General features: G+C 33.3%; 2 protein-coding genes across 13 annotated transcripts in view; one reads left to right on the top strand and one right to left on the bottom strand.

The window, feature by feature from the left end:
- LOC114325334 (uncharacterized) overlaps positions 1-8018 on the bottom strand; it is a 134558-nt gene extending 126540 nt beyond the window's left edge. The window contains exon 1 of the mRNA XM_028273384.2: positions 7850-8018. The gene's annotated coding sequence lies outside the window, so the exon portion shown is untranslated. The remainder of the gene's footprint in view (positions 1-7849) is intronic.
- Positions 1-27239, top strand: part of LOC114325330 (probable beta-hexosaminidase fdl) — a 430895-nt gene that overhangs the window by 266346 nt on the left and 137310 nt on the right. The window contains exon 1 of one of the 12 annotated variants that reach the window (XM_028273380.2): positions 8223-8243. The exons of the other annotated variants lie outside the window; for them this stretch is intronic. The gene's annotated coding sequence lies outside the window, so the exon portion shown is untranslated. Of the gene's footprint in view, positions 1-8222; positions 8244-27239 lie in introns of those variants that run through there. 12 annotated transcript variants of the gene reach the window in all.

Raw genomic sequence — 27239 nt, 5'->3', positions numbered from 1 at the left:
GTTTTTGGGTCTTCCTATGGGTCGCTTGGTGTTGGGCTTCTGTGTTTTCGCCCAATGCGCCATACGTTCAGGGTCCATCCGATATACGTGGTTTCTCCACATGCGTCGTCGCGCTCTTGTCCATCTCACTACGTCTTGAACGCCTAGCTCTCTCAATGTGTCTTCGTTTCGTATTCTATCTCTGAGTGTGATACCTCTTATGGATCTTAGGGTTTTCATCTCTGTTGTTCTCATTATTTGTTTGGTCTTTGTTGTCTCGGCCCTTGTCTCAGCTGCGTATGTCAGTACGGGTCTAACACATGTCTTATAAATGCGGACTTTGCTTTCGGTGCTCATATATTTATTCCGCCAGATTATATCCCTCAGGAAACCAGATATTCTCGCTGCTTTCGTTGCCTGCTGTTTTGATTCTTGCCACAGATGCCTGTCGCTAGATATTTCCACACCTAAGTATCTACAATCCATTACCTGTTCGATTATATGGTCGTCCACTACTAATTTACATCTAATTGGGTTCTTGGATATTACCATCGATTGGGTTTTCTCTTTGGATAGTGTCAGGTTATACTTTTCGGCGGTTATTTTGAATTTTTGTTGTAGGCGTTGTAAGTCATCTTCGTTTTCGGCTATTAAGATTGCATCATCTGCGTAGCAAAGTGTTCTCATGGTTCGGTTACCCATTTTGTATCCGTGATTCACTATGTTAACACTACCTATAACTTCATCCATTATTAAATTAAATAGGCATGGACTGAGGCTGTCCACTTGTCTAATGCCTGCATTGATTTTGATTTCTTCCGTGAGCCCGTGTGTGGTTTTAATTCGTGTTTTGTTGGATCTATTGAGCTCTTTGATTATGTTTCTATACCTCTGACCTATGTTTTTCTTTTCAAGGATAGTGAGCACGTCCTTTAATCGTACTCTGTTGAATGCTTGTTTCAGATCTACAAAGCATGTGAACATGGGCTTGTCGAATTCTATTGATTTCTCAACTAATTGTCGCATTATGAAAATAGCGTCTATTGTAGATCTGCTTGGGCGAAAACCCTGTTGTTCTTCCGATACACCGGCTTTCTTATATATTTTTTGGGATAGAATTTTTGTCAATAGTTTTGATGTAGAATTGAGTAGTGTAATTCCTCGGTAGTACGTAGGATCTGTCTTTACGCCTTTCTTGTAGATGGGTATTGTTATACTCTCTCTCTCTCCATTCCTCTGGTACTGTCTTGTTGTTTACAATTTTTTGGAATAATATTGTTATCTCTTCTATTATTTTTGTACCTCCGTATTTAATTAATTCATTTGGTATATTATTTGGACCTGGTAATTTTCTATTTTTTGATCTTTTGATTGCTTCGTTTACTTCTTCTTGGGTGATGTTGTCATTCTCTGTTTCTTCTTGGTGAATGTTTTGTAGGTCATTTCTTTGTACTTCATTATTATCGTCGTTATCGTCTTTGTATATATTCTCGAAATGAGTTACCCATTCTTCTGGTTTTATTGCGTTAATTTGTAATTCTTCGGTAACCGGCTTCTTCCTGTTCCTCAACATGTTCCATACCTTCCTTTGACCTCCTCGTAAATCATGTTCCATGTCATTTGAGAATTTTTCCCAATATATTTGTTTTAGATATTTGATTCTGTTAGTTGTCCTATTTCTTTCTGATTTATATCTTTGATACTCTTCTGGGGTCCTATTGTTAATATATCTTACGTATGCATCTTTCTTCTCTTTTGCTAAATCTTTGACTTCCTGTGTGAACCAAGGTTTTTGGTTTCTGCCGCTGTTTAAGTCAATTGTTCTTTCTCCAATGGCTTCTTTTGCACTACTAGTTAAATGATTTTTTATTTTTTCCCATGCTTCGTTTATATTGTCTGTGATTTCAATGGGGCTAAGATTGATCTTTCAATCTAAGACAAAGTACAAAAATGTTATTCTTTTTCTTATTCCTCCTCTTTATAAGCAATTATTCTGATTAGTTTTCATAGAATACCAGAATGTTTTAGATATTTCGGATGATAGGGCAAAGTCCAAAAATGTTGTTTTTTTTTCTTCTTCCCTGTATAAACTTATATACCTCTTAAAGTAAGTAATCCATCGAAGTAGCACAGAAAACGACAATAAATATCGTTGACAGGTGGAATATTCCACCTGTTGACAGATTAACAACAGGTGGAATATTTTCTTTGGTTACACCTCCTGAGATTTTCAAAATTTATAAATCAAACAGGATACCGAGGACTTCTGATGAGGGGGAAAAGACCTCCGAAACCGGTATAGACTCTTCCTGCACTCTCCGATTTAACCAGAGTATTATGCAGCTGCTGCATTTTCGTGTTGCAAAGAAATTGAAAATATTTATACATTTTTAATTCATTTACACTTTTGTAGGAGTATTAAGGAATTTTTCTCGTTGGAACTTTTACCACGCTGAGCAGATGAGTTGTGAATTATTTAAAATTTTCTCATCTTAATTTCCTCGGTATCCTATTTGATTTATAAATTTTGAAAATCTCAGGAGGTGTAACCAAAGAAAGTATTCCACCTGTTGTCAATCTGGTGGTATGGGAACGATATTTAGATATTGTCGTTTTCTGTGCTACTTCGATTGATAACTTACTTTGTTTTTCGGTAGATGGCTCTAGTTCATCCGTGACATTTCTTTCGTTGCAATTCGGAAGGGCCCAAAGTGTGATGCCTGGAGAAATCGGAGAGAAGAGGATATGGGACTACTGATGAGGGGGGAAAATCCCCGAAACCGGTATAGACTCTTCCTGCACTCTCCGATTTAACCAGAGTATTATGCAGCTGCTGCATTTTCGGGTTGCAAGTAAATTGAAAATGTTTATACATTTTTTATATAAAGTGGAACCCCGATAAGTCGGCCCCCGATAACCCGGAAGTCCGGCTAACCCGGATCGATTTTCATCAGATAAATATTTTGATTTTCAATATTTTGTATTTTGACAACGACCCGATTTGGGCGTCGCGAAATGTTAATAAAATTATTTTTCAATTTAATTGTGGCTTATTTCCCATCAAAATAGTTAATTATCAGACAAACCTTTCAACAATAAAAATGTATGTAATATACTATTTGAGAGATAATGTGTAATTTGAACTATACGATAGTAAAAATGACTCATAGCACACGGCGCAGAAACAACAGGCACCTGTAGTACCTATTCCTTTTTATTTCAAACTGTCTTAGCATTGTTTAGGAAAGACTATTTAAAAAATTGAGTCGGTTGTGATTGCGCGCAGCGGTCAAATACCTCCTGGGGTACTCTACACTCTAATACCCGAAAGTTAGGTTTGGACCGAAGGGTTAGGTCTTCCTCCTTCCTGACCGCTGCGCGCAATTGCAATCTGCCCAAAAATTCTTTTATAAACAATGGTCTTTAGTTTTCACTGTTCTTAAATAACATTACATCGTTGTGACTATATTGTGTGTCTTTATTGTTCGCTTCCGTTTGTTTACGTTTGTGTTTGGTGTTTTTTTTAGTAATTTTGATGTGTAGGTACTGTGCGTATTTATAAATATATTTCATGTTATTTCAATTCTAACGGAGTTTATCTGTAAGTGTACCGTATTTTATTAATTTTTACCATATTCTCCGGCTATCTCGGATTTTCGATAACCCGGATCGGCCGCGGTCCCGATTAATCCGAGTTATCGAGGTTCCACTGTACCTCTTCTTCATTTTATATACCTCAATAGAAAAATGTCACTCCATCATCGCCTTCATCCGATACTTCTTCTGCCTATTGGTAATTTATCTTTTGCTATTTTGACCACACGGGCCTCCCTCATTCTTCTTATATAGTTATACCACTCTTTTTTCTATTTAGTGCCCATTTGTGTATACATTGTACGTTATATTTTCTTTTAACGTCTTTACTTCTCTTTCATCGCTCTGCGTATTTCCTGTAATTATTTTCAGTACTCTCATATCTGCCGTTTCTGACCACGAGCTGATAGTAACTAAATTATTTTGTATCCACTATAAGAAAAATAGTACGCTTTTGTGAAGGTATAGCAAAAATGACGCCCATATCGTTGATTGGGAAGAAGAGTATGATAAGTCAAAAATCGTTCATTTTTAGTTTATATCAACAAACTACTCAGAATGAATGGATCTATTATGGAGAAAAGTATTGTAAGTGCAGTTTAAACGACAAGCACTAGAGAGCTCTGTGACCAAGTATGGCATCTCCCACTTCCACACAACCAGTGTGGAGAAGACTCGGGTAACTCAGTTGTCTACAGTTCGTGCTAAGCTTAGGTCATTTTTATTTAATCAATACTATTATAAGTCAAAATATTAACACTGCTTGCATCTTATTAGTGAATATTTTTGGAGCAAGAGAATTACATTTCAAAATATCATACTCTTCTTTAACAGGTAAACATTTATTTTTATTATAATTTTGGTCAGTATGATGATTACAAATAATATGATACTCTTGAATAAAATAAGTACACCTGTGGGCATTTTATTTTTATTTCATTTTGAGTTAACATAATTTTGAATATAATTTTGCGCTAAATATAACGTGATATTTTCAGTTAATATTGTCTTCAACATAATTTCACTCAAATCCAAGAAATTATTTCGTTTTATCATTCTATTCCTTAAAACATTTTTTTCTTACTAGATACTTAATAACGCATTTTTTTTCACATACGCAGGAGAAAAAATTCGTGTTTGCAAATCCTTCTTTATGGCAACTCTTTGCATTAACTCTCAAGTAATTGAGACCATTTTACGCAAACAAAATAATGAAGTAAATGGAATAATACAGGCAGATAATCGAGGTAGACATGAAAAACATAGTGTTCCTGAGGAGTTGAAAGAAGAAGTGCGTAGTCATATTCGATCTATTCCTTGAATGGAGAGCCACTACTGCCGACCTGCACAGAGATTATGAGCAGCGTTGTAAAGAACTCGGGAAACCTGACGTAAACTACTTGATGTACTCCAATATATTCAAAGGAGAGTTTAATTTATCTTTTTTTATTCAAAAAAAAAAAGATAAGTGTGATTTTTGCCAGGGTTTTATTAATGCCTCCGAGGTAGAAAAACAAGAACTTCAGGAACAGTACAATAACCATATTGAAGACAAAGAACTGGCAAGAAAAGAGAAGGACATGGATAAAAATTCTCCGGATATAATTGACGCTGTTTATGATATGCAGGCAGGATTGCCATGTCCACAAGGGGACTCGTCTTCTTTTTATTATGTATCAAAACTAAGTGTGTATAATTTAACATTGGACGAGCTTAAAAGTACGGACGAAATGTGCTTTATGTGGCACGAAGGTCTTGCTCACAGAGGTGCAAATGAAGTGGATTCGTGCGTTTGGAATTATTTGAAGTCTGTGAACGACAAAAATAGTGAAATGATAGATGTTGTATTTTATACTGACAACTGCTTCGGACAAAATAAGAACCGCTTCGTATTTGCTTTATACATCTATGGAGTTTCTATTCTGGAAAATATTAGGTCCATCACCCATAAATTTTTAATTAGTGGTCGTACTCAAATCGAGGGAGACCACGTTCATTCTGTCATTAGAACGTTCAATTTATAGAACATATAGTGTTATAGAACGTTTACGTACCAGATAAATATGTAACATTGGTTAGACAAGCAAAGAAGCATGGAAATCCATTCAACGTACATGAAATGGGTCATGAGAATTTTTTTGATCTAAAACAACTATCAAGTGATATGGGCATAAAGGATTCTTTTAAGACGGAAGAAGATGGGTCAGTCCCTCTCTCAGGAATATGCGTTTTAAAAGTTACCAAAGAAAATCCTAGTCACACGCTATATAAAATGTCGTACAAAGAACAGGAATTTAAAACCATAAACGTTCTTCAAAGCAAACGACGACTTCCATCAGCACGTGACGTTACTCTAAAACAAGCTTACAAGAAGAAAGTGGGAATAAGTGAAAAAAAGAAAGCTGGCCTGCTCTCTCTTTTTGAAAAGAAAAAATAATAGCGGTAATGCCACAATACTATAGGGATTTTTACTCTTGTAGAAACGGAAACTTGTAGAAACTTTCATTTTTTTTAATGGGAGCCCAAATTTTTTGTTTTTTTTTATATTGGTATTGTACTATAACTGCGATTTTTTCATTAATTGTTGTTTAAACTCTAATAAAACATCTAAACTATTCCGTTTTATTGTCCCTAATAACCTTATAATTGTGAAATAGTACAAAATTTTTATAAAGAAAAGTATTATAACTCAAAATGGGGATGAAAAATATGAGTTGGGGGTGGTATATGGATTGGATGTAAAACCCATATTGTCAGTTAATACTGTAAGTTTTAATTATTCTGATGAAAAGGGTATTTAATATTGTATTGCTTAAGTAATCCGATCTCGTAACCCATCTCAATCTTTAATTGCCTTTTCTGTAAACTTAATGTTTTTGAAATATCATACTATTCTTCCCAATCAACGATATATTCACCTCAGAGGGGCACTATTGCTCGAGATGAGAAATTGGTTGGCAATCATCATTGCTATTTTAACTTTAGATACTACAGCCCTAAACAGTTTAGTTGAGCTGCATCCAAACCACCCTCTGAGATTTCTCAGCCAGTTTATTTGTGAAACTGTACAATCCGAAAAGCGAGACGTGGCGGGTGACCTTCTCGTATTGTGTATATCTCGTTGTGTATTTTCGCGTAAGTCACCCGCCAGCTATCGTTTGTCGGATTGTACCCACCTTTAAATAGTTTTGTAGTGACAAATAGAAACACTGGAAAAGACAGTGTAGAAGAAATATTTATAGAGTAAAATAAGTCGTGTTATCGTGTATGTTATTATGAACAGAAATTTTCTGGGCAGTAAAAAAATAATCAAAAAAGCAAAAATACAAAAATGAATGTGTACAGATTCTCAATTAGACCAGTTATTTCGTATGCCATGAAAACAATAACTATGATTAAAAAGGGGGAAGATAGCTTATTAAAATTTTACAGAAAAATAATCAAACCAATAACAAGAGCAGGTGAGACAATACTTAAAACGAACATAGAAATAGAAAATGAAATAAAGGAAGAAAATATAGACCGATATCAAAATTTTTTGCTAGAATGAGTCGGATACATACTGAAAAAATAACATCAAGATCAAGACCTGCCTCGAAGAGTAACCAGTTGATCCGCTATGGCCTGGTCAAAGGAAGAGGAAGACCGAAAAAAAAAAGATTGGATGACGTGGACGACGATAATAGACGCTTGAACGTTGTAAATAGGAAAGCTCAATGCAGGAAGCAAAATCAATGCAAGCAAATCACCATAGCCGCCAAAATACATGGCAAATTATAATGAACAAAGATAATAATCCACTTAATATTGGTAATAGCAATTAGTAATAAAAAAAAGGATTATTGAACGTCCAAGCCTGAATCATAATTACTATGGGATTGCAGGCCTATGATAATGAACCTATAGCAATTGTTGTAGCATTATCTTGTTTCTATATTTTAGTGGTTAACTAACTTGTTAATCTGGACTTTATGATCGACTGAACTTAGAGAGACCAACACTGGTGGTGTCGGTTACAATAAAATCAAGTGTGTCTTTCTTCTTTTCATTTTTACTGTTTTTTACTTCATTAAATTAAAGAATGTTTACTGAATTACTGTTTCTTAATTCTGTCTAAATGAAGGTGACGTGTTGTTTTTGTGATGGATGGAGAGGAAGTGATATATTCCTAAATATATAGAAACGTTTAGTGTATTTTTCTATGCTTGCCTTAACTAATACAAATCAACTGTTTTCCATTTCGTCTATTTTAATTAGCAATTTTTAAAATCCTTACCAACAGGTGAATGACTTTAGCCGGACACTCGACAAATCAAGGCCTCCAACCAAAATAAATTGTAGTCGCACTTCACTAATAATTAAATAAAAAATCCTTGAAGTTTAGTTTTCCCGAAAACTAGAGAAAATTCTATATAATTTTCCCCGCGCTACTTTCGGTATCGAGCGCTAACACCAAATGAGAGTTCCTGAAAAAATCGATAGAATGGCCAGGTTAGAACTAATAAATGTGTTGTTATTACATCATAGTTGCCATAGGCTACACCTTTCAGGGATATTGTGGTGATAGAGGAAAAATCCTCAGAGGGTAGATAGTTATCAACAAAGTGCGTATTTGTTTGCTTTTTGTGATTTCCGTTAGAAAAATTAAGTTTTCAAGATGGATTCTAAAGGTAAATAGATTTGAAGATAGCATTTAAGTATTGCTTTTGTTGTATTGCTATAGATGCATGCAGAATGTAGGTTGATATTGGCCATAATTTTTAAATAAACATTTAAGTAGGTACTTAATTTGAATTATTAAGTTAAAATAGAAACTATACGACAAATTGAATGAAAAAATAATGAGAATTGACAATATTTTCCGTTTAATTTTGATAGTTTTTTTGTATTGTCTATTTTTAAATAAATAATTGATGGATTCGACCGTTACTTGATGGAAGTTCATTTTATCTAACAATAAAACACTGAAAACGTTTGTTTTCTATACTTCCACAAAATTTATTACAACTATCTGACTACAGCTGTTTCGGCAGAGTGCCTTTCTCAAGTGATATAGTTTACAATGTGTTTGCCTTTTTAAGTCTTTAACTGAAGATGTTGAGGAGTGGGGAGCTGTTTGTCTCGAGTTGGTCATTCAGAATTATATCTGTATTTTTCAGTTTATTAATTTCCATAGATTCTAAAAAAGATAGCTTAAGGTCTTTATTTTGAATATGCAATATCAACAATGTAAAAACAGAAACTTCTACATACGCACTTCACCTTCTAGATCATAAACATTCTTTCAATGAAGAGTTTCAAATTCTGCATATTCAAAATAAAGGCCTTAAGCTATCTTTTTTAGAATCTATGGAAATTAATAAACTGAAAAATACAAATATAATTCTGAATGACCAACTCGAGACAAACAGCTCTCCACTCCTCAACATCTTCAGTTAAAGACTTAAAAAGGCAAACACATTGTAAACTATATTACTTGAGAAAGGCACTCTGCCGAAACAGCTGTAGTCAGATAGTTGTAATAAATTTTGTGGAAGTATAGAAAACAAACGTTTTCAGTGTTTTATTGTTAGATTTTAAATAAATCTTTTTTTTATTTTGAAATATGTGTCTCGACTGCTAGTTGTCATTGACACAGGTACAATTTACATTTTTTAATACTTTTATATTATGTACCATATTAGCTACAATACACTTTTTGGAATACATTTTTTTTTAAATTGTATAACTTACGCTGCTATTTGAGGTATGTACTCGTATGTCTTTTAGGTTGTTACCAAGATTGTATTTACTTCGGGTCATTAGTTAGTATTGACAACCAAGAAGTCATGATGTTGCAGCTCTGGTACAAAATCTGATTTGTCCGTTCTTTTCATTGGTGAGAGCTGATGGTAGAAAATGATTGGTTGGAGAACGCTTAAATTGGTATTGCTTCTTTTCCAATGGTCATTCCAAAGGCCCATTATTTTTTGTTTGAATGTTCTTTTTAGATCTGATGATGTTTGAATGTCTGTTGTTAAGTTTGGAGAACAGGCTTGTTTTGCTGCTAGATCGGCTTTTTATTACCTGGAATACCAACTTGTGATGGGACCCACAATATAAATAGTTACTGCAGTTCCATTAGTTTGAAGACGATTACATATAGTCTGGATTTCTTAAACTATTGGGTGGATAGAATAAGTTTCTTATGTAGTGCATTGATGACAGAGAGTCAGTACAGATTGCTAGAGTTTATTAACGTTGAGTGCACTCAACGAAAAAGGTACGTAATATCAATAAAAATGTTAATTCACACAACAAACGCAATACTTAAAATTTGTCCAATTCTTGGTTTTATTGGAACAACAAAGCGATGTTCATCAATTCATTATTTTCGTTAGTTGAGCCAATGTATTACGTTTATTTAATGTATGAACATTCATTATTTATACCATAATATCACTTTATTGATATTACGAACTCTACAACGAACTCTACAACGAACACTATTCATTGAAACAACAACGTCGTTAATTGACCGACGAAGACTATTCGTTGTGTCAATAACAGTGTTATTTCTCCTAACGTATTTCGTTTATTTCTACAATTATTTCCGTTTATTCTTACAATTAATTCCGTTCATTTCCACAATAAATACGGTTATTCTTACAAGCAGTTCTATTCATTCTTACAATCAGTTTCGTTCATTCCTACTACGAACGTATTTTATATTAATAATTACTGAATGCATTAGCCCAATGTATGATATTGATTAATAATAATTTTTTAAATCCCCCTGTTTTGTCCTAAACCTAATGGACTTTACACTGTGTGACTACTCATATGATTTCACTTATACAGTGCGCTGGAATAAATGTTACACTCCCCCCCCCCACCCTTATTAACTTATTTATTTTTAGCACATAAGCATAATGCCCGGACAGCTCGATTTTTAAAATAATCAAAGTATATTATAACATGAATGTTTCGAACTTTACACGATCCCTCTTCAGGTGACAGGCATAACTTTGATTTTTTAATGGGAAAGTAAGCTCATTTAAAAGCGTTTGAAACAGTGATTCCAAAAATGTATAACACTTTAATCCTTTTTGAGAGCGGAGGTGCAAAATTTCGATCGAATTATTTTTAAACGCATTCATTTTTTTTGTAATTCTGAGAAAACTAATAAGTATTTTTGAAAAATTTATACGCAGAATATCAGATTACATTAATACCGAGGGCTGAAAGTCCCTTAGAATAAACAAAAAGTTTCTTTTGAATGGTATATTTGAAATTAAAAATCATACTAAATTTTCTCTTTTTCACCCCTGTGACTTATTAAAGTAATCATTATAAAAGTTCTCAGAGACTTCAGACCCTCGATAATACTGTAATAATTTATTCTGCTTAACTATTTAGATGGGAAATAAGCCACAATTAAATTGAAAAAATAATTGTATTAACGTTTCGAAGCCCAAATCGGGTTTCGTTGTCGAACTACAAAATACTACTAAAATAAACAAAAATGTTGTTGCTAAGTAAAAAAAAAATCTTCTAATAATTTATTTAATCTGACTGATTTATATTGGCAATTCAGATGTATATTATACATTTTAAAGTAGAAGACTTTAAAATGATATCGCCAATATTTATGAGTTCCGTTTTTTATTATTTGTATATTGTTGCGTATCACCAAAATTTTTCAATTTAATTGTGGCTTATTTCCCATCTAAATAGTTAATCATAAAAATGCCACAAGGAAATAGCTTCAGAACAACATTTTATTCTGCTTTTAAATTTTCAAAAATACTAATTAGTTTTCTCAGGATTCGAAAAAAATGAATACGTTTAAAAAGAATTCGACCGAAATTTCACGATAATAGACACACGAAAACTTCCTTCTACTACGGACTACACTTGGAAACGAAATGAAACTATTATTCGGCACTTCGGCAGAGGTAACAGCATGGTTCAACAAAGAATTCTTTTTTAAACAATGGTAACACAGAGAAGCTAGGGGTATCACGATAAGGAAAAGCCGTTACATTTCAAATGGTCAAGCAAAACATTTATTGTCTCAACAACTACGATTATTGTCACAATGACGCATTGATTGTGGTTATTAAACGCAGTAGTAGATTGATTAATGCATTCGTTGTCACAACAATCAGTTTACATCTATACAATAATCATATATTACTCTATATTAACAACATTTGTACATTGTTTTAATGAAATCTGTACGTTGTCACGATAAACAAAAATTGCTTGTCATCTACGAAATCAAGAAAGTGAGTTGCTGCCAGAATTAACATTATTTATTAAATATACGAAACTAAGTTATTGGCTAAATAAATTGCTAAATTGGCTAAATAAAATGTACTCTAGTTATTTTCACAATTATTATTCAATCATTGTGACAATAACCAAATACATTCGTCAATGTCTAAAAGTTCGTTGAAACAAAAAATTAAATTGTTGTTACAACGAAATACTATTCAATAATCACTGTTAATCAATATTAGGAACTAAATTTTTTTGAGTGTGAAGTTTTCACAGCTTGTAGTATTCTATGTAGTTCAGCAGTATAAATACTGCAATTGCTGGAGAGTCGAAATAAGTTGACAGTAGTTGTAGTTGTTGTAATAGCACAGCCGACACCTACTTCCCTCTTAGATGCATACAATCTTATCAAAGTTGCATTGATGTAGTATTTCATATAATTTTTGATTGATACTGGAAGATTTCATTCTTATTATATTTGGATAGTTCGATATTGAGATTTGGAAGTTTGCATATCCATAAAGGAGTTGCCATTGGCTACACCTTTCAGAGATATTGTGGTGATAGAGAAAAAATCCTTAGGGGGTAGATAGTTATCAACAAAGTGCGTATTTGTTTGCTTTATGTGATTTTCGTTAGAAAAATTAAGTTTCCAAGATGGATTCTATAGGTAAATAGTTTTGATTATAATAGTTTGTATTATTGCTTTGGATTATTGCTTTGGTTGTATTGCCATAGATGCATGTAGAATGTAGGTTGATATTGATCATAGTTCTTAAATAAATATTTAAGTAACACAGTACAAAAAACTCGAAGAAGTACCACAAAGGTTTTTTATTAAAAATGTGTTGTTCACAAGATGGATCCTCCACATTAAGATGTCCTTACACAATTTACTATTTTATTTATGACACAATGTTAAAATCGCTTAACAGCAAATACCGATGAATATTTGTGTAACAATGTGTGTCTTTTAAACTAGTTGATTCTTCCTCCTTCATGTTCTGGTCAGTTCTTGATGCTTGGGTTCCTGTACTTATATGCTCTTGATGGCTCTTGCTTAGCCGAAACGGGTCCAATTTTGACCTTTTAAATAAAAAATATTTGTGGTACTTCTTCGAGTTTTTTGTACATTGTTACCTCGAGACCACATTTGTGGAAGATGGATACTTCTCTTCATGAAATATTTAAGTACTAAACTTGTATTATTACGTAGGTATAAATAGAAAATATACAACAGATTGAATAAAAAAATAATGAGAATTTTTTTCCTTCAATTTTGCTAGTTTTTTAGTATTGTCTATTTTTAAATACAGGTTTGTTATCCATTAAACCCAAGGGAATAGTTGACTACATAATTTGAATTAGCATGATTGTAAAAATAATTAGGTAACTACATTTGATTATCATCAGATATTGATTGTAGACCTTTTTATCAGTATTAGCACTCCATATTAGAAAAATAACATTTCAATTCATTAATGTAGACCGCCAAAGCGAGCGTCGCGACCCCCTGGGGTCATATTAAATTCCTAAGGGAGTCGGTAATGATTTCGAAAAAAAAAACAATTTTTTTACGATATCTAGTTTATTATTTATAGTTCTGTAAATAAAAATATATCGTCCTAATTATCCATAATATTGTTGTCGGTAAATAATAGGAACATAAACTTAACTACCTCGTAAAACATAATAATCAGAACAGTCTATTCCACGAATATAAGTACCACTGTTTTAGATTATCACTACAACGAACATAAAATTACGTGCATAGAAATCGGCCCACTTAAAAATTTGGTCATTTTTGATGAATCGTATTTCCTAATCCTCTTAGCCAATTTAAGTTATTTCTTGAACATATAGCCTGATTATTTAACAATACCACTGTAATAACATTGTTTCTAAACAGGTAAATTTTCATTGTATACCGGGTGTACCAATAAAACTGTGTTTTTTCCTCAAAGTTCGCATCACCTTGTGGAATATTCTAGAATATATAAAATACTGAAATTAAAACACAACTATAGCATCAGATTTTCTTAATATTCTGTTTTTTGATTCATTCGTTTATGTTGGGTAATAAAAAAGTTAGGTACTTTAACAACTAGACATGTTCTTCATCAATACACGGTGTTTCTAAATGAGCGCGACAGACTTTAAAGGGTAATTCTGCATGAAAAAATAATGACAGTTGACTTGATAGACGTTTATCCGCAAATGTTTCGTTTCCGAGATACGGGATGTTGAATTTTTTCTTACAAACTGACGATTTATACATACATACATACATACATAATCGATGATCCTCTTATACCGTAAGGTGTCGAGGTGTCTTCTTTACTCGTTATTCTCTGCGAACTTACGCCACTTTTTTCTGTCCCTAGCTAATTCTTTGGCTTCCTGCCACGATATTCCTCTATTCTGCAATATTTCCGTCACACTTGTATTCCACGTTTTCCTTGGTCGGCCTCTCCTGTTTTCCTTATCGGCCTCGCTTTCCATGTCATTTTAACCTGTCTGCCGTGGTTCATTCTAAATAAGTGCCCAGTCCATTTTAATTTTTTTTCATGAATTTTTTCCTTTAATGATTTTACTTTTATTTCTCTTCTAATATCTTCGCTACGTCTTTTATCGATTCTCCTAGCTCCCACAACTTTTCTTAAGTACCTTATTTCCGCTGCTTGCAATCTCTTTTCTTGTTTGTCGTTCAATACCCAATTCTCTGCTCCATATGTAGTGATAGGTACGTAAATTGTTTTAAATATTATTATTTTGGTTTTCCTAGTTATTTCTTTTTTATTTAAGAAGTTTTTATACAGCGAATGATATGTTCTTGTGGCTGCTTTTATCCTATTTCCAATTTCGTCTTCTTGTGTCCCTTTCTTATTTAAAATTATTCCAAGGTATTTAAATGTATCTATCTGTTCTATTTTTTTGCCTTGGATTTCAATATTTAAGTTAACATTTCTCTTGGATATTGCCATTACTTTTGTTTTTTCCATTCTTAATAAAACATAAAATAAACGGTAAAATTAAAATCTTTCCTTTGTTTTAGCAGTTATTTAAAAAAATGGCGAATGAACTGGGTGTGATAAGACAGGGAGGTAGCCAACTAATTTTTTATCAGAAAGGGCCATGATCGAAGAAATTCTGGGAAACACTAGTCGGCGCACACAGTGGAGGCGGTTTTCGCTTACGGTTAAACCGCGCGGACCCGCTTTTAAACGTTTTCAAAATGAATGCACGTCTTTAAATGTACACGAACATAGTAAAAGCAGGTTCGCGCGGGCCAACCGCTTTAACCCGCCTGACCGCTTTTACTAGAACGAGAATTTAGTTTTTTCCGCGCGGTTTTAATGTTTACTCGAATGGGAATTTAGTTTATTCCCTCTTTTATAATAAGAATTAATACTTCTCCATGGATTAATTTTATAAATTGTACATTATAATAAACAAAAGTAATAAAGTCAATCTTATTGAAACCGTAATTTTGTGTGACTGAGGTATTTCTAAAATCATTCCAGTATTAACTATTAACTAAATAAGTAGGTACTTGAAAAATAAATTTACAACAAAACTACTTACCTCAATGTTATAACAAGCCTTTCTTCCGGAAGGATAGCCTGCTTATGTAAATTACACCAGTTTTTAATTAAACGATACTCCTTCTTCTTCTTAAAGTGCCTATCCGTTCCGGATGTTGGCAATCATCATGGCTATCTTGACTTTGTTTATCGCAGCGCGGAACAGTTCAGTGGTAGTGGTGTTATACCACTTTCGTAAATTTTGAAGCCAGGAAATGTGTCTTCTTCCCGGTCATCTTTTACCATTTACCTTCTCTTGGAGAATCAGTTGGAGAAGGCCGTAACGTTCTTGATTTCTCATTACATGTCCTAGATATTCTATTTTTTTTTTTTGTTTTGATGGTTATGAGAAATTCACACTCTTTCCCCATTCTACGCAGGACTTCCACATTAGTAATTCGGCCAACCCAAGATATACGTAAGATGCGCCTATAACACCACATTTCGAAAGCTTCGAGCCGATTCATAGATGCAACAGTTAGTGTCCACGCTTCCATTCCGTAGAGCAGAACTGTGAATATGTAACATTTCAACAGACGGTATTTTGTTGTTAATGATATGTCTCGACTGTTGAAAATGGTCTCCTTCTAACGTATGCTGCTTTCGCTTTTATTATTCACTGTTTAATTTCTGTTGGGTAGTCCCATTGGCTATTTAAATTCGTACCCAGATATGTATATTGCTCAACTCTTTCGATATTCTGTTGGTTGACTGTAAGTTGAGCGTTTAATATTGTTTATAACGATATTCCACTTTCTCCAAAATATATTTAAAAGTCTCTTGAGTCATTCTCATATACTGGAAGAATCGTTCATTATCTTTTAATTTTTGAAATAGATGATGATATTCTCCATAAATTAATCGTTCTCGATTAATAGGATGTACCAACTCTCTTTCTTTTCAGTTTAGTCAAAACAGAATCTAAAGCAATTATATCGTCATCGGAAGACGACATTTTGCTACAAGTAGTAGACGCAACTGCCAAATTTGAACGATCTTTCTCGCTTTTACCCGTCTTTACTGTGTTACCATACCCGCGCGCGAGAACCGCGCGGTTTGCCCGTAAGCAGGAGCCCGCTTCCACTATGTGTGCCGCCTACTGTAGACAAAAAACTCTACAGTAAAAATTAATAAACAAAAACACACTAAATCCGTATTAAGAGACGTCGCGAGAGACGTACGGAGACGACGCGAATTACCTGCAATTTATTGTATGTGTGATATTTTTGACCACAATTTAATCTCTCAGCGTACTAATGGTAACTCCATATCATTTATCATAATCTTTTTCATTCCTAAGGTAATCTTCAAATGTTTCTATACTTTATCAGGTTGGTTCCATGAGCGTGTTCCTCTTTTAACAGAGAAGGTTGCTGCCTCACTTTCAACTCTCCTCTTTTATCTACTCGATCCACCCTACAGGAATTTTAATATATTTAGGCGAGTAGTAGTCACAAATAAATCATTAAAGTAACATATGTTCTTGAATACAATAATTTTCGTGATTTTTTAATCTTCCTTGAAGCTATCTTCTTTTATATTTACAATTTAACTCTATATCGTATAATATCCACCGTATAATTCCTCTGTATCGGGGAATATAATAGTTAGGGAGAAAGTTAGTAAAGGAGAAATATTTTATTTCATTTTTTTCAGTAGGTATTTTTTTTATAGTAGAAATATTTTATTTTTAATATTTCGAAAGCCAGTTCAGAAATCGTGTTCATCATTTAAATCCTTCAATCATTTAATTAAACACACTATTTTATTTTCTAAATCAATTTCCAACAACTACATATTAAAGCATAACTTCAATTTAAAAATAACATACATTTGAAAATATAAAGCAGGTATTTTTAATTATAAAATTGTTCTGTATTTCAATTAAATGTAGTAGTTAATATTATATAAATGTGACAAGAAAATAGTTTTAGCACTAAATCAGTTTTAAAGTAAATAATAGAATTTACTGCTTTCAAATACACTGGCAAGAATTTCTCATAAAAGTTATACCTACGAAGCAGTGGTGTTCCAAAAAATACTTATGATTTACACTAAGTCCAATTATTGAAGATAGGTAGCAACATAGATACAACGAATTAAAAAATAATATTATATTCTATTTAGTACATTCTTTCATTGTTTTTGCTGTGAATTTTAAAAAACCGCTTGAATTGACATGAAATTTGACATACGCATAGCTAACATGTCAATGAAAAATAAGTGATATGGTGCCGAGATGTGCTTTTGACCTGGGGGTGAGTTTCTCCCCATCTCGGGGGTGAAAAAATGTATGTCCGAGATATGTCCCGAAATGGATAAACTGACTAATTTTAAGCAACTTTTGTTCTATAGAGTTTTTCACCAAATCAATACATTCCGAGTTATTTGCAAGTGAATATGTTCATTTTTCAACAAAATAACCACGTTTTTAAACGGTTTTTCGCAAATAACTCAAAACGTAAGCATTTTGTCGAAAACATGTTCTTAGAAAAACTAAGATTCGGTGCTTCTAAATTTGCATACACTCGTGATTAGTGACTCGTTCAAGCCCTTTCACTACAGCTCTTTCAAAAATAAGGACTTTGAACCGATGAAACTTACAGATCATATGATCAATACATACGCGAGTAAAAAACTTGTGAAGTGGTAACAATTAAGTTCATTTGAAATGCTAATTAGGGGGTGATTTTCCCGATTTCTTACCAAAAAAAAGGGACCAACTTTATTTTGAGCGTAACTTATTTACTTTTGATGCTAAAAATTTTTTTTAAAACAAAAATGAGCATTTTTTATACACTTTTAAAAAAGTTAAAATAAGTTTTCCCCAAAAAAAGCTTCGTTTTTTGGTTATGGCACGTTAAAATATTCGATTTGGAATTTGACGAATATGAACCTATTTTTCATTGGCTATAACTCTGCTTCTACTAAGTGTAGTGACCTAATATATACACCATACTTTTCACTTTTTTATGTGCTATATTTTTGATAAGAAATTTTTTCGACCAAATACTTACTTTTTGAGTTATTTGCGAAAAACCGTCTGAAAACGTGGTTATTTTGTAGAAAAATGAACATATTCACTCGCAAATAAGTCGAAAAGTATTAACTTGGTAAAAAAACTTTATAAAACAAAAGTTGCTTAGAATTAGTCATTTTATCGATCTCCGGACTTATTTCGAACATATATTTTTCACCCCCAAAAGGGGGTGAAACTCACCCCTAGGACAAAAGCACACATCGGCACAATATCACTTTTTTTCTTTGACTTGTTAGCTATGTGTATGCCAAATTTCATGTCAATCCAAGAGGTTCCTTAAAATTTAGAAGTTTTGCAATATTTTACCTTTAAACGTACTAATTAAAATTTTTGTATATTTGAAACAACACGTATTACAACATTATTAGTCCTTTTACAATACAATTTCATTTGATGCCTTAATCATATAGGTACTCCTCTTTTCAATGATTTATCTCAGGTTTAGGACTTACTCAGGGGTACCATTCCCCTTTACAAAGCTTGTTCCTATGATATTTTACTGGCGAGTGTTATTATTGACAATGTACGATAGTTTTCACATCTTGTAGTGCCCCCTTTTTTGTGTAGGTAAATATACAATTGAGGTACCCCAATCAGATGGCCATTATCTTTAGTTTGCAAATAGCAACACAGATAGAATGGACGATATGCAATCCTTTGCTAGCTAGTGACTGCAGCATTTCTCCTGTTATTGTGTAGATTCTTGGGGATTTATTTCTCTTTAACGATTTAATTGAATTTTTTTACTTCCGAGAGCAAGACAGTCGGTTCTACACACACCCAAACTTATATGGAATCATCTGATATTTCTTATTATTTCGCGCGAATTAAAAAAAAACAAACACACGAAGTCAAACAATATTTATTTTCAAGCAATTTAATAACAAATGCATAACAATTAAATAAAACAATAAAGTATTTAACAAACAAATTTAAAGTAGTTGTTTTAAAGTCAATAGCATACAAAATTTCAATGTAAAACGAATAGTGTTTAAATTGTTTTTATTTTTTTTTTGTATTTTGTGGTAGTCAGTGTTATCACCTCTAGTCCTTATGCAAGCTTCAGTGTGCGTGGGCACGCTCCTAATCTAATCAAATTATCAACATTTTGTTGTGATAGGTTGCTGGTAGGTTGTTGTGGTAGGTTGCTCCATCCTTTAAGAGCAGTTTGTACTAGCCGTGCGATGTTTTGTGGATTATCCCGGCGAGCTCTAATTTTTCTTTTAAGCATATCCCACAAATATCCTATAGGATTAAGCTCGGGTGAGCAAGCAGGCCACTCCAAACTAGGGATACATTCTGCTTCAATGATGTCTGTAGTCACTCTAATGGTATGTAGAGGTCCATTATGATGCAATAAAATTAAAATTTTCTTCTGTTGCACCTCTCCAGAGCCTGACTACAGGTTATCAACATACCTGTGAGCAGTTAAAGTTGATTGAATGAAAATTAAAGGAGTTTTTTTACGGATCACAATTTCTCTCCAGAACATTACACTTCAACTTGTATATTTGTAAACAGATCTGACAGTTTTAGTTCTTGCTTGTCTTCCTCGACCTCTAAGTACACGATTTCATGGGTCATCTGATTTTACACAAATCCTGACTTTTTTTGAAAATAGCACATTTTGTCAATTCCCAATGTTCCTGTTTTGGTGGTGAAGACACCAATTTAGGCGATCAATATTGTGCTGCCTGGATAACTCGGGAACCCATAACTGTCTCCTGCTGTATACTTCTTGGTACGAACTCTTCTTCTTATCGTTTCAACTGAAACAGTTACACCTGTAGCTTCCAAAATCTGCCTTTGGAGCTGCAGGTGAGAAATGGTTGGGTGTCTTCTAGCTGATTGGACAATTAAACGATCTTGGAGAGCCGTTATTACTTTTGGCGACTCTCCCTTGCTTTATTTTTGAGCTTTTCTAGTTCCTGTTAGCTAGCATAGGTTTTGGACAGAACACCCTGTATTACGCCTAGCTCTACAGCTATGTCCCTCTGAGAACATTACTTTCTCCACAAGACCAATAATCTTTCCTCGTTGTAGGTTCTATAACCTCACATCAGGCATAGTTTTGTTTTTGGACGCAATAGTTAGTTTATTTATTTTCGTTCAATTTGCAACTCAAGCAAATAACTTATACCGTACCGAGCTGTACTATCCGATTGTCTTATATATTTGTTTATTTTCAATAAAAACCTTTATACTTCGCAACAATAGCAAGTTTTTTCAAAAGAAATAAATATTACTTTGAAATACATGGTGATTCCACATAAGTTTGGGTGTGTGTATATGGTAGTGAGAGGGCCATAGATTTTCTGCTGGGGTCTCGCTGGTTCTGTATAAATTTCTAGAATAGTTTCGAAACGTTTCAAATATTTCGTCAGTATCGCTCTTTAGATTACCTTTCGTATACATCATAGACCACGTCTAAGGTTTAAACTCCGTGGTAAGGAGTTTGACTTTTATATGAAAGATATATCTTGGTTCATTCTGAAAACCATGTTCTTCTATTTCTCTGCATAATTATAAGATGCAATCCGCTTTTTCTTTGCCGCATTGCCTTTTTATTTCTTTTTATAAATCTAGTTGTATGTTCTTTTATGTGCTGAATCACAGCCCAAGTGTGATCAGGTATCCACGACTTACGGTTTATGAAAACCATTGTCATATCGTCTTTGGCAGTCTCGATTTGAGATAGATCCAAGTGTTTTCAGAATCTCTGTTTACTCTAAAAAATCTAGAGATTTTTACATCTTTTTTATTAAATTTGCAGAAACTGAACCATGTGTTACATTTATAGATTTAAAAAGCCTGTTCTAAATTTTTTTTTATTAACTCCCAGTATATTTACAATCTGTCACGTATATAATATTGAAGGACAATAAGTAAATGGTCGGATATTTACATTGGACATGTAGGAAATATTTCCAGTGAATTATTTCCTTTACATAATTAACCTATTTATTTAAAACCGTTATTTGTTTGTTATTCTGAGTACACTTAGTTAAACCTGCTTATCAGGTCCGTTGGTTTAAATTTTTTTAAGCGGCGCACCTCACCTACTGTGTTAAATAGATCACTCGCGAGGGGGTTCACATGCGTATTTGCTCTATCCCGATATTTTTCACTATGTCGCTTTATTTCACTTTTGATGGTGGGGATTTCCAAGTCTCTTTCTATTGCTGTATTTGGCACGTACCAAGGGGCATTGACTATTATTCTTAAAACCTTATTTTGGAACCTTTGAAGTATTTCTAAGTTTGAATTTGACGCTGTGCCCCATAGCTGGATTCCATATGTCCAGATTGGTTTTAGAATTGATTTATATACAAGTATTTTGTTTTGAATGGTCAGTTTTGATTTCCTGCCGATAATCCAGTATAGTTGCTGCAGTCTAAGTCCTAGTTGTTTTCGCTTGTTGAATATATGTGTTCGCCATGTGAGGCGTTTGTCTAGGTGCATGCCTAAGTATTTCACACTATCAGCTTGTGCTAATTGGCTGTTATTTAGTTTCACTGGTGGACACTGATCTCTTTTCATCGTGAAAGTAACGTGAATTGATTTGGATCCATTCGCTTTTATTTTCCACTTTTTTAGCCATACTCCTATTTTGTTCAAGTTTGTTTGTAGGTTTCTTGTAGCTCCTGCAGGATTGTGATGGGAGGCTAGTATTGCTGTATCATCAGCAAATGCTGATACTGTTGTTTGTTCTGTAGTGGGAATGTCTGCCGTGTACAATAAATATAATATTGGGCCCAAGGTACTACCCTGTGGTACTCCAGATTCTATGTGGTAGATGTTAGTATATTCAGACTGCTGTTTTACTAAGAAAAATCTGTTAGTTAGGTATGATTTTAATAATGGATAGAAGTTGTGAGGTAAACCTTTTTTTATTTTATACAATAGTCCAGGATGCCAAACCTTATCAAAAGCTTGGCTAATATCTATGAATGCGGCTGAACAATACCTTTTCTTTTCTAAGTCATTGCTAATTTGTTTAACGACTCTGTGGACTTGTTCTATTGTGCCATGTTTTGCTCTAAAGCCGAACTGATGATCTGGTATGAGCTTTTTTTCCGTTAATATTGGCTGCATTCGCTTAAGTAGAAGTTTCTCAAATATTTTTGATAAGATTGGCAAGAGACTGATGGGTCTGTACGAGCATATTTCATTAGGGTTTTTACCTGGTTTGGGAAGCATTATTATTTCTGCTACTTTCCACTGATTTGGAAAGTAGCTCAGCCTTAGCATTGCGTTAAAAATTTGTAGTAATGCTGTGATTCCTTTTCTTACATTACTTTCTCCACAAGACCAATAATCTTTCCTCGTTGTAAGTTCTATAACCTCACATCAGGCATAGTTTTGTTTTTGGACGCAAAAGTTAGTTTATTTATTTTCGTTCAGTTTGCAACTCAAGCAAATAACTTATACCGTACCGAGCTCTACTATCCGATTGTCTTATATATTTGTTTATTTTCAATAAAAACCTTTATACTTCGCAACAATAGCAAGTTTTTTCAAAAGAAATAAATATTACTTTGAAATACATGGTGATTCCACATAAGTTTGGGTGTGTGTATATGGTAGTGAGAGGCCATAGATTTTCTGCTGGGGTCTCGCTGGTTCTGTATAAATTACTAGAATAGTTTCGAAACGTTTCAACTATTTCGTCAGTATCGCTCTTTAGATTACCTTTCGTATACATCATAGACCACGTCTAAGGTTTAAACTCCGTGGTAAGGAGTTTGACTTTTATATGAAAGATATATCTTGGTTCATTCTGAAAACCATGTTCTTCTATTTCTCTGCATAATTATAAGATGCAATCCGCTTTTTCTTTGCTGCATTGCCTTTTTATTTCTTTTTATAAATCTAGTTGTATGTTCTTTTATGTGCTGAATCACAACCCAAGTGTGATCAGGTATCCACGACTTACGGTTTATGAAAACCATTGTCATATAGTCTTTGGCAGTCTCGATTAGGGCTTCCAATCCCGCAGCCTGAATTCAATCTCGGTATTTGCGGGACTACGAATTTTCAATCCCGCGGGATCTCGGTATTTGCGGGATCCCGCATATTGAAAATAGTCATATTTGTATAAGGCAAATAAAACAATAAATTAATCAACTAACTCCACATTTATTTAAGTATTACTATTAGTAAGAGATCAAAACTGTTTTTTCTTCACAAAAACAGTAACAAATACTGAAAAAAAATCTACTTATCTTCTTCAAAAAATACACCAACAAAATTTTAAAAATCAACCAAAAAACCCATTTTCAACTGAAAATTAATATAATTTACTAATTTAGTTGCTATATTACTTAGCTATAAGTTACTATTATTTAGCTAAAGCTTTGAATTGAAAATGTTTGCAAAGGAAACACAACCGATGCATGGTATGAATAAAAACGGAGTATAAACTTCGAGTACGTTCTTATGAGTATGAGCATAAAGTATAAGTTTATACTACACTTCATCTGAATAAAAATATGTTGATGGGATGAGTTTCTACTCACCGTACATAAGAGTAAATACTACGGCGTGGAGTATGTACTCCAAAATTTGGAGTATAAACTACATTCCCATTTTTATTCATACGAGCCAATATCTAAATCTAAACTGTCATCTGCCAAACTCCTGCGTATTTTAGACGCAATATAGCCAGCGACTCGAGATGGCGACGGGCAAAGTAAATACATTACATGCTGACGATATAGTTAACTATAACTCCTGTTGCAATGTAAGATCAAGATCGAAACCCGATGATGGAACCTCTACATTGTTTATCACGTGTTTCTTACTTGATCAGCCTCTTCGTCATCATTGCTCTCAGATGAATTTAAAAGGCTGAAGTTCATTCCCGTTACAAAATCATTCATTTCTTTTCGAAGTAAACTTTTCGGTGGGAGCTGAAAAGTTTCATCGTCACACGACTCTTGGTAACTACGAGGCTTTTGGAGATTAATGAGTAGTGTCGTCACATTTCTACGTCGTTGTAAAATAAGGCGCAAAGACAAAGCTAATTCTGAAGCTAACCCTGAATAATTTTTTCCAGTTTTTTAATAATTTTGAGCGTAGCTAGCAGAAATGTACGCTTTTTTCAGTCCCGCAAATCCCGCGGATCCCGCGCCTGTAATCCCGCATCACGCGGGATTGGAAAATGACGCGGGATCCCGCAATACCGAGATCTCGGTATTGCGGGATTGGAAGCCCTAGTCTCGATTTGAGATAGATCCAAGTGTTTTCAGAATCTCTGTTTACTCTAAAAAATCTAGAGATTCTTACATCTTTTTTATTAAATTTGCAGAAACTGAACCATGTGTTACATTTATAGATTTAAAAAACCTGTTCTAAATGATAACAGAATTTCATACTATTCATTCAACTCAATTTCATTCAATTATTATCATAACTTAAAATGATGAGGTTGTGAGGATATTCGCAGAATTTCTTCAGGCCTAATTTTCTTTTAATTTCCTGAGGACGATTTCCGGAATGGAAATCAAAACGTCAAATAATAGTTCATTTAAGAAATGTAATCTTCATAACACCAACAATTGTGGCTCAATCCAATAATGGAGTGACAACTTTTTATGGAGATACCAATCCGCCAATGAACAAACAGAATTGCTTATAAGATAAGGATGAAGGAGACAAATACGCCCATAGATAGATCAACGAATATAGACAGCGTCAATATTCGTTGGATAGGTTGTGGATGAAAGATTTAGTAAAAAACAATAAATAATAAGAGATGTCAATTAATTTAACTGTAATGGATACTCAGGAAAAGGGAGGCTAAAAAAAAGTTAAAAAATTATTTTAAGTGGGAAAAACTTTATATCTCAAAAACCTTTACAATGTCGTATAAGATTTTTTAATTTATAATCATAATTAGTCTGGCAATGAATTTTATGTTTTAGTAAAAATCAACAATACTTGTTTCCGCTAGCAACTAGTGTGGGATACAAAATCTATAATATGTACTTATTAATAATAAACAGAATAGCATGCGGCAGAAAAACTACAGAAAACAACCGATCGAACTTTATTGGCCACGTCATGTTGAGGATTCACTTTGAATTTTTTAACGTTCTCCGTTGACAACGAAGTTATCGATAGTTATCACTTTATTCGAACGATAAGCGATTATTCAGTCACGCTTCCTGAATATTTTATGGACTCTGTGCTGTCATCTTTGTTACAATATCGATACAAACGATAACTGATTTTTAATGGCATGTATAAAGCACACGTTAAAACACTCTGTTATCATGTGCTTTGAGATTTATTAGTTTATTTTGGGGTACAATTTTGGATAATTGTGTTACGTTTTACGGTTGATTCTATTGTTGTCGGTGATGTATTAATAAAAGCATAACAAAGAACCAACATGTCATATATTTCTTTAGTCAGACTTAGTTTGTGAAAGACAGATCGATGGAATATATTTTTGTAAATATTATTTATTTACAAACTTCAACAGGTCTTGAAGGCCTAAGGCTAAAAATACAATTAATATAATACAATAATAATGAATAGTACAATACTTGTGTATTACAAAACTTGTATTAAGTGGGGTGGTCTTTTTGCTTCTTGTCTACTAAATTGACTTACTATTGGGTGGTTTTTAAGGGTTGAAATATTATGATATTATATCCTAAAGCATAAAACAATCATTATTTTTAGCCAATCAAAACCAAATTTTACCCATATTAAAGTTTACAATGTTTTTATATAATTTTTGACAATAAGGGGTAGTTTACACCCCTAAAAATAATCGACGCCCTTGAGCATGTTATAGAATATGAAGTACAGGGTGAGATGATCCTAATCCCAAATTTTAATGTAAATCGATGAAAGCCGAAATTATTCTTTTAGGATAAGTAATTTTTTATATATAGCTCCACCAAGGGTGGTTTTAAGGCTTCAGATATTATGATAGTATATCTTAAAGTATAAAACAATCACTATGTAACTAATAAGAACCAAATGTTGACAATATTAAAGTTTAAAATGTTGTTTTATAATTTTTTACAAGTAGTTTTTTTAGGGGTCGTTTTCACCCTTAAAAAACCAAAAGCGTACAACGGCTCAATATAGAAAATGAACTAGAGGATGAAATGAGCCTATTCCCAAATTTTTGTACAAATCGATGCTGGACGAAAAAATTGCGAGGTTTTGCCATTTTCCCTGCTTCATATCCTCGACTATTAATGAGTTTGATATTTTTAATTAAAAAAAAACCTTCAAAGCAGTGTTTTTATTTACAGCTCTTACAAGAAAAGAGATATTTGGATAATTCAAAAAACAAAACCTTACTGATACTTCCAGGGTAATACAAAAGGAGTATGAAACAAAATTGGCCCTCAAAATTTTTCCACAGAATTTTTTAAAGTTATGAGAAAATACAACACTTCCATTCACTCCCGTATAATGCCATCGATTTTGTTACCGGAATAATAAAAAACGACGTCAATATAAAATATGTACCTACAAACTGATGCAAGAATTTGGAAAATCGGAGTACAAATAATAAAGTTATAGATTGTCAAACTTAATAAAAAATATTGGGTGGCGGAATTTTGTGCCGGTGAGTGTACATACATGAAATTATTGCTTATACAAATAGCATACGGAAAAAGAGATCAAACACTAGTCTTAGTCAAGTATTCTTTGCAAACTAGCCATTCCTACTCTTTAAGAAGTAGTCATGTTTTCCTTTAGTTTGTTCGTTTTTTCAGACTTTGTCAGTACCTTGCATGTTACGTTGAGGG

This window comes from Diabrotica virgifera, chromosome 1 (assembly GCF_917563875.1).
Source record: "Diabrotica virgifera virgifera chromosome 1, PGI_DIABVI_V3a".
Taxonomy (NCBI): Eukaryota; Metazoa; Arthropoda; class Insecta; order Coleoptera; family Chrysomelidae; genus Diabrotica; species Diabrotica virgifera.
This window is presented reverse-complemented; position numbering and strand designations above follow the sequence as displayed.